The 9,260-nt window shown below is 43.2% G+C and overlaps 1 pseudogene; it reads left to right on the top strand.

Annotated features, from left to right (window-relative positions):
- The first annotated feature begins 8,037 nt into the window (after positions 1 to 8,037).
- On the top strand, positions 8,038 to 8,539 carry LOC131483791 (cofilin-1-like; annotated as a pseudogene).
- The last annotated feature ends 721 nt before the right edge of the window (positions 8,540 to 9,260 follow it).

Raw genomic sequence — 9,260 nt, 5'->3', positions numbered from 1 at the left:
CATGAGATGGGTGTGGAGGAGCCTGTCCTTTCTGAGGGCTACACAGCTTCTGAAGCCCACTTCCTACTTGTGCAAATTTGGAGACTCAAAGGTTGGTTCAAGGTTCTAACTATCAAAAGCCTTTTAAATCTAGGTTTATTTTTCTTTGGCAATATCACTCCCTAAAAATTCAGAATGTGCTAATCTTTGCTTCCCAGAAATCCCATGAGCAAAAGTTCATACCCAAAGTTTTTTCCTATACATGCTTCTCAAGCTTCATTTATGTATTTGCTTCCTCTCTCATGCTTCTGTCTGTTGAGCTGAGAGTAACTGTCTTGAGACTATCTAAAACAATAGGCATGGATGGGAATGTCACATCCTTACTCAGATCGTTGTTAGTAGGCTTGAGTCAGAAGGGGATTTTGTTGCTCAAATATAGTTAGCATTTGGGATCCAAAATGAGTAGGCTTTTATAACCCTTGAGACCGACTATTTCTGGACTCTGTAGCCTCTTTTACTTCTGTTTACAAACCAGCCAATCTTTCCTAAACCCCTCTCTTTCTCATAATTCTCACTAAGAACCGAGTTGTACAAATGCCTACCTCCTTAACTCGGTGCCCCACGTGTCTCATCTCACCCTAGTCCCTGACCTGGGAAAAATCAACACATCCTATTACTCTATTTCCAGCCACTTCCCCTGGACTACAGGCTTAAGTAGGCATAATGTCTGCCATTGAAGGCAACAGTTGTATCAGACTTTTGCCACTTTACGAAACAGGTTTCTTTCTTTCTGGTTTCTTATATCACTTTCCTCGCTAATTACCACTCAACTGCTGAGCTGGTTCTGTATTGTTTTAGGTTTTGGTGATGGCAGCACTCCACTTCTAGCTGCCATTTTTTATATTGCTTGGCATAACAGTAGCTGCTATAACAAACCTTGGAATTTCAGCTTAAGACAATAGTTATTTCTTCTCATAGCCAAGCCAATGTAGGCACCTTCCACATGGTGACTAAGGGCCTCCAGCTGCTGCCACCTTGACTTTTGCCATATGCTGGGATCATGGAGTCCTTTGCTTTCAGACAGAATCAGTGAAAACATAGAGGATCATCTATGGGAGGGTTTTAATGGTCAGGCCTAGAGGTGGTACACATTAGTTCTGTCACATTCCATTGGCCAGAACCCAGTCATTCCACATCGAGCACAAAGGAGGCTGAGGGATATAATCTAGTCCTGTGCTCAGTGAGAATAGGGATCAGGCTTTGGGGAATACATGAGAGCCTCATTGATAAACATATAGCACCGGAAGAACTGAGTCATAAACCAGCAAGTTCCTTGTGTTTTCATAGCATGTTTGTCTCTATAAAGAAGGAATGTGTCCTTATAGAGGCCTAAGTGCTTGATCACATCTGAGAGTGAGAGTAAGGACTTTGTTCTTAAATGGTGAGTCATGGCAACCCTTTCCTGGGCACATTTTCTATAAGGATAAACTTAGAATAAATTCTACCTGTACCTCCTCCTCCCCCCCACCCCCCCACCCCCAATTTTTGTCTTTGCGGATAACCCAAGGATTTTCTGGTGCCAGAGAGCTTGTACTGGATGGCCATAGGGAGGTAGTGTCAGGATGGGGAGCATTGGGGCTTTGTCAGAGTAAAGGGCTGGACACTCATTTCTTTCAGAATGTTGACTGATGATGTTTTCTCTTAGAGCAGAACTTGAGTGCCTATAGTTTTGGGATGTGACCCCAAAAAGCACAATTAAGGAAGTGGGAGATGTAAGTCAGAGAGGAGAGAAAACCCAACAAATAGGTTATTGTTGGGGCAACAGGGACTCAATCTTAGTAGAGATCTCTTGAGAAACCATGTGGGGCATGCTTTAGAATTCTCCCAGTAAAAATCAAGGAGGCTGGGGCATTTTTACAACAACTCCCAACCATGTTGATTGAGGGTTGGTCCAGGAGGATTAAGTACCACCTCCCCCATCTATGGGCTATATTTACAAGCAGTCTAGCAAGCTCCTGTGACAGGCCGAGGGGAAGACATCTGCAGACACATGAGAGGGGAGCTGCGAGCCTGACCTAGGGTCTGTCCATTGCTGCAAGAGACCTCGGGTGGTCCAGAGAAAATGGGGCACCTGCTGAGATGGGAAGAGGCACAGGGAATGAGAAACAAAGACTCAGATATAACACAGACTCTCAAAATCCACCTGGCAGACCTCATTGGTTGTAGCTGTCCTCTGGGTGGGGCTGAACTCTGCCTCCATTGTGTATTAACTAGTATTAGCACTTAACATAACACTCTCCAGTTCCATCCACGTTGCTACAAAGCGCCAAGAGACTCTTAAAAACTGAGAACAGACTGAGGGTTGATGGGGGGTGGGAGGAATGGGAGGGTGGGTGATGGCTATTAAGGAGGGCACCTGTTGCGATGAGCACTGGGTGTTGTATGGAAACCAATTTGACAATAAATTTCATATTTAAAAAAAAACCCTAGTATTAGCAGCCAGCAGTAATAGAGCATTTACTGTGTCCAGAAGCTATACTAAGGGCTTGACATAAATGATCTCATTTAATGTTCATTGACCATCTACTATGTACCAGGGGAAAAGCAAGAGATGAAGAAAACTTACTCTCTGTACTTAATTTAAACTCTGGCAGGAGGGATAAAGAGAACACAAAGGTTTTATACAGCAAAGGATCTATTGGAGTCCAGGACGGTTACAAATAAGTATGGGTCTCTGGGACATGAAACTGACTTCTGGATGGAGGATCAGGTGTTCCTTAAGGAAGAAAAAGAAGGAATTTGAACCTATCCTTGAAGGATGGGTAGGAGTTTGACAAGCATATTGGGGGAAGTGCATTTGTGGACAAAGTGATGGAGTGTTTGGGAAGCTGGAGAGGAGGAGACAAGATGGACATTGCTAGGAAGCTGTCACAATATGATCGAACCTAGGAGTTAGACAAATCTGTAAGCCAGATGTGACACCAAGGTCAAGAAAAAGAAGCCAAATCAAGCATTAAATTGAGGGTAGAGAATATCTCCAGTAGAAAGCAATAAGTATGTGGGAGAAGAAAAGTTTTGGGGAGGAGCGAGATACAGGGGGGTAGAGGCAAGTGATTCAGGAATAATGTCATGATTGCTAGATGTCTGTAGCAATCCATTCAACCGTTCAGTATATACCCCTCATTCATTGTTCTCATTCATTCAACAGATATTTACTGAACACCCACTGTGTTCCAGCCACCCACTTACATAATGAGGACACAGTAGAGTAGAAATCTATGACCTCATGGAGCAGATGCAGACAATACCATGTTTTAAAAATATCTAGTATTTCAGATAAGTAGCATGGAGAAAACCAAGCAGCGAGGGGTGACAGGGAGTACTACGTGGGGAAGAGGGCTGCTATTTTAATGAGAGTGGTCAGGGATGGCCCTGCAGAGAAAGTGACGTATGAGAAAAAGCTGAGGTTGTAGGGGAGTGAGCTATGCATCTCCTTGGCAGAAGAATGCAACTGTGAAGACCCCAGGCAGGAACAGGGCCTTTTGGTCTGGAAATAATGGGGAAACTGGGCACGGCTGGAGCAGAGCGAGTGAAGGACATGATGGCTGGTGTGCGGTTAGAGAGAGGAAGGCAGACCAGATGATGAAGGTCAGTGGTTTTCAGTGGGGTGGCACCATTCGATAGGGCTTCTGAGATTCATGGGGCTGTATTTGTTCTAGTGTAGTTGTGTCTAAATATTTCCATGTTAAAATACATAATCCATATTTTATTATGAATTGCTTTCTCTTAATTCTGCTCTGTAATTTAGATAGGGCATTATGTGATTTTCTTTTTTAAAAATTGTATGTGGAGTGTGGTGATATTATCCTTAAATTTGATTTCTGGACTGTAAAGGAGGTGTTACACAATGTTTGCTACTAATGGAGGCTTTGAGTCCACCAGGGTCAAGAGCTTCTGAAGAAAGACCAGAAAGGCCATTGTAAGGGCTGTGGATTTGACTGCAGAGCAGAGTGGTCCGAGTAGAGTTAAACAGAGAAATATCATGATCAGATAGGATTAAACAGTTCTCACTGGCTACTGTGTAGAGAGCAGACTATAGAGGGCAAGAGCAGAAGCCAGGAGGCCAGTCAGGAGGTTACTGCAGCGTCTTAGTCTGTCCAGGCTGTTGTAACAAAAATACTATAAACTGGGTAGCTTATAAATAGCAGATGTTTATTTCTTACAATCTTAGAAGCTGGGAAGTCCAAGATCATGGTGCTAGCAGTCTTGGCATCTGGTGAGAACCCAGATGGCTTTCCTTTGGCTGTCACATCACATGGTAGAAGGGACCTCTCTTATAAGGTCACTAATCCCACTCATGGGGGTAGAGTCCTCACGATGTAATCACTCCCAAAGGCCCCCACCTCCTAATACCATCACACTGGAGATTAAGTTTCAACATGAATTTTGGGGGGACAGACATTCAGACAACAGCATGAAGTAACAGTGGAAGATGATGGTGACTTGGATTGGGATGGTATAGTGTGGAGGGAGAAGTGGTGTAATTCGGGAATATTTTTTGAAGGTGGGAACTGTAGGGTTTTCTGACAGATTTGATGTGGAGTACAAGAGAAAGAGAGGAGTCAAGAATGATACCATATTTTTGAACTGAGCAATGAGGGATATTGATGTTATCAGCTGGGATGGGAAGCCTATATGTACAGTAGGTTTTTGAAAGCACCAGAATTTATAGGACACCAACTATGTGCCAGGCACTATTTTAGGCACCAGGAATTTTCACAGGTCTGATGTGGAACCTTACATAAAGAAGTTCTTCAGAACAGAAGCTGAGGCTAGCAAGGACCAGGCTGCTCTGACATGTAGGATTCCAGCTAGAGTGTAAGTCCTCTGAGGTCAGAAGCATGATCTGGCATCTTGGTCATCTTGGCCACCCACTTAGTATATGCTTGGTCACTATCCGTTGAGTGAATGATGATTCATTGTCTCTAATTTCCTTGATGATCCAAGTGAAAATGGGATAAAAGTCTACCCTGTGTGAACCCATGAAATTATTAGAATAGCTGTTATGATTTTATCTTTTTTTTTATTTTTATTTTTATTTTTTTTAGCGTTTATTTATTTTTGAGACAGAGACAAAGCATGAACGGGGGAGGGTCAGAGAGAGGGAGACACAGAATCTGAAACAGGCTCCAGGCTCTGAGCTGTCAGCACAGAGCCCGACACGGGGCTCGAACTCACGGACCGCGAGATCATGACCTGGGCCAAAGTCGGCCGCTTAACCGACTGAGCCACCCAGGCGCCCCTGTTATGATTTTAGACAGGGGTTTCTTTTAGCCCATTTTGAATATTCTTATATGGCTGTGGCACCTCCAGGCCACACACAGTGTGTTTTATCCCTGAATCTGCATGCAGGGCTTACCACATAGGAGGTTTTGTTGAATGAATATTTATTGAATGAATACATTTTATGTATTTTTGTTTTGAGAGTGAGAGACAGAGCTGGCAAGCAGGGGAGAGGGGCAGAGTAGGGGGAGAGAGAGAATCTTAAGCAGGCTCCATGCTCACTGCAGAGCTTAGTCCCATGACCCTGGAACCATGACTTGAGCCTAAATGAAGAGTTGGATGCACAACCAACTGAGCCACCCAGATGCCCCATTTTATGTATTTTTAAAGAATATGTTTATTAGGTAGATTTTATGATATAATTATAGTATCTATTTCATTTGTTTCCCAAGTTTTACTTTCTATTTTATAATGGTTATTGTATATATATTCTTTATTAACTATAGTTTTTATGGTTGTGTAATAATCTATTTTACCTGGATAAACTATAATTCCATTATTTTCTCATTAGTCAACATTTAAGATTCTTTCAATATTTCAGAATAATAAACAAGATATCGATGAACATTTCCCTTAATGTACTTTTAATGTATGTAATGTATTTTAATGTACTTTAGGTTATTCCAGTAGGGTGTTAAGATTTCTTGATCAAGGATTATGATAGACATTATTAACATTTGCCAATATCTGTTTCTTCACTCCTTTTGGGCAGGCAGAAAACTTCACTTCTCAGCCTCCTTGCCATTGGGTAGGGCCATGTGATGTGACTAGTTCTGGCCAATGAAACATGAGGGGAAGGGACACGTAAACCTTACCTCTCTACCAACCTGAGGAAGGTAGGCTGAGAGAGCAAGAAGTCAATGTTTGTTATATTAAACTTCTAGGACTCCAGAGTTAATTTGTTGCCATAGCTGAACTATTCTATCCTGACAAATACACAGACTTTGGACCTTATTATGGATTAGGGTATATACAGGAAAATTGCACAACAGTTGTATATAGTAGATACCCAATAAATATCTACTTACTGACTCAGTGAGACTGCCAAGAATACATGAAAATACCAATTTCATTGTTATCAACAGTAATGGATTTATTATTTGATTGTTCTAGCCAATTTAATAGGCAAAAATATTGCCATGGCCAACAAAAAATGAACCAATTTCTTTGCTTCTTGAAAAGGCTGAACGTTTTTTCATCTGTTGTTAGCTACTTCTTCTGTGGTGTATTATTTGTTCAAAATCTGGGGCACCTGGGTGGCTCAGTTGGCAAAGCATCTGACCCCTTACTTTGGCGCAGGTCATGATCTCATTCTTCATGAGGCCGAGCCTGGCATCAGGCTCCATGCTGACAGTATGCAGCCTGCTTAGGATTCTTTCTCTCTCTGTCTCTGTCTCTCTCTGCCCCTCCTCCACTCATACAAGCTCTCTCTCTCTCAAAATAAGTAAATAAACATTAAAAATCTTTTATTCATTCTCTATAACTATTTATTGAATGCTTTCACTGTTTTAGATATTGGGGATATAGTGGTAAATGACCTTGTTATCATAGAGCTTTTATTCTAGTATGGGAAAAAACGACACGTAAACAAATGCTTACATATTTTAGTTAGTGGTAAGTGCGATGAAAATCCAGGTCAGTGGCTTCAAGATAGACTAGGTATGTCTTCACACGGGGTCATGTAACATCTTTCTGATAACATCAACTTTTGAAGAAAGGGAATGAGCCAAGAAGATACTGTGAAGAAAGGTGTTGCAGGTGGAAGGAATAGCACATAGGATGGCTGTAAGGTGGGGGTACCCTTGATATTTTGGGGTTACAGTGAGAAACAAGTCTGGCCGAAGCAGAATCAGCAGGGAGAAAGTAGTAGGAGATGGAATTGAAGAGGTAAAAAGCTAGAACATATAGGGTCTCCAAAACCACTGTTATATCTTTTGACTCTTCTTTGGAGTGTTATGTGAGCCACTGGGGGCTTTCGAGCTCAGGAGTGATGTGATATGATCTACTATTTGAAAGGATTACTCTGGGAGCACCTGGGTGGCTCATTTGGTTGACCGTCTGACTCTTGGTTTCGGTTCAGGTCATGACCTCACAATTCATGAGATTGAGCCCATGTTGGGCTCCACGCTGTCAACGCATAGCCTGTTTGGGATTCTCTCCTTCTCTCTCTCTGCCCCTCCCCCACTCATTCCTGCTCTCTCTCAAGATAAATAAACATTTAAAAAAATAAATAAAAGGATTCCTCTGGCTTCTCGGTAGATGAGATGACATGGGAGAAAGCAGGGGACAATATTTTGATGGAAGATGAAGACAGCTTAGACCAGGGTAACACCATGGATAAAGTGAGAAGGGGTCAGATTCCTGATGCATTTTGTAGTGGAGCTGATAGGGTTTAATGATAGACTGCACATAGGGCCGGCTGAGAGAAATGAAGGAGTCAAGAATTATTCCAAGGTTTTTGACTTGAATAACTAGAAGAATGTAGTTGCCATTTACTTTGTTGCTTTATTGAACCATATTTGGTATTTTTCATGGCTCCGGAAAAAGCCATGAGAAATCAAAAGAACAGTGTACTGGGGGGAGCATGGTGTTCACTTTCCAGATCCAGGGGTCCACTGATTGACTGAAAGCAGCTGTGGTCTGCGTCCTGGCAGCAGTACAGTGACTCTCACCTTCTCTGGCTCTCCTCGCCATCTCCTTTTCACTTCCAGAGACATGGCCTCTGGTGTGGCTATCTCTGATGGCATCAAGGTGTTTTAATGATATGCAGGTGCACAAGCCATCTATGCCGGAGGAGGTGAAGAAGCACAAGAAGGTAGTGCTCTGAGACCTACAGGGGGACAGAAAAGTCCTCTGGGAGGAGGGCCAGGCTGGCAGCAACCCCTATGTGCTTTGTCTGCTGTTACAGCCTCTGTGATGCAAACTAGGAGATGGAGGAGAGCAAGAAGGGGACCTTGTGTTTATCCTCAGGACTTCTGAGTCTGCACTCCTTGGGAGCAGAACGACACATGCCAGCTCCTAGGATGTCATCTAGAAGAAGCTGATGGAGATTAAGCATGAATTACAAGCAAACTGTTAGGAGAAATTCAGGCACCAATGCACCCTGGCAGAAAAGCTGGGGGGAGGCAGTATAATTTCTCCCTGGAGGAACAGCCTTTGTCTTCCTCCTCCTTCCATCCCTGATGGTTCCAGCCTTCCTAAACTACTTTTGATCTGATTCCTCTTAGGTCGAAGCAGATCCAGTGTCCCTAGGCACTGCAGTTTATGGAGGGTCTGTATTTTTTCAGCAACAGTTCTGTTCCCCACTTGTTCCTCCTCATTCCTTTTTAAAATTTTTTTTAAATGTTTATTTTTGAGAGAGAGAGAGTGCTGCATGAGCAGAGGTGGGGCAGAGAGAGAGAGAGAGAGAGAGAGAGAGAGAGAGAGGTGGGGGGGGGGGAAGACAGAGCATCTGAAGCGGGGAAGTAGGCTCTGAGCTGACAGCAGAGAGCCCGATTCAGGGCTTGAACCCATGAACCTCGAGACCATGACCTGAGCTGAAGTCAGATGCTTAACTGACTGAGACATCCAGGTGCCCCCCATACCGCCAGCTTCTAACCATGGTAGTGACCGTGCTCCTCTGTTTAGTTCTGTGTGTAAGGGGAATGTTGTGAACATGATCCCCCCCCTCGGGACTGGTTCCCCTCCCCTTTTCCCATGGTTGCAGCCACTCATGGAAGTAAGACTATAAGAGACCATCAGTTAACACACACATATACACACACACACACACACACACACACACACACACACACACCAATGAAAAAAAATTGGATTTGAATTAAAATAAATAAATAAAATAACATAAAAAACAAACAAAAAACTGTGGTCTGTTTATGGCCACGGCGGTTGGTTTGGGGTGGGCATTTGACCTTAGATGACCCTATCAGGGGCCCAGG

The sequence above is a fragment of the Neofelis nebulosa genome, chromosome 8 (genome assembly GCF_028018385.1).
Source record: "Neofelis nebulosa isolate mNeoNeb1 chromosome 8, mNeoNeb1.pri, whole genome shotgun sequence".
NCBI lineage: Eukaryota > Metazoa > Chordata > Mammalia > Carnivora > Felidae > Neofelis > Neofelis nebulosa.
The sequence above is the reverse complement of the archived record's forward strand: the minus strand, read 5'-3'. Positions and strand labels throughout refer to the sequence as shown.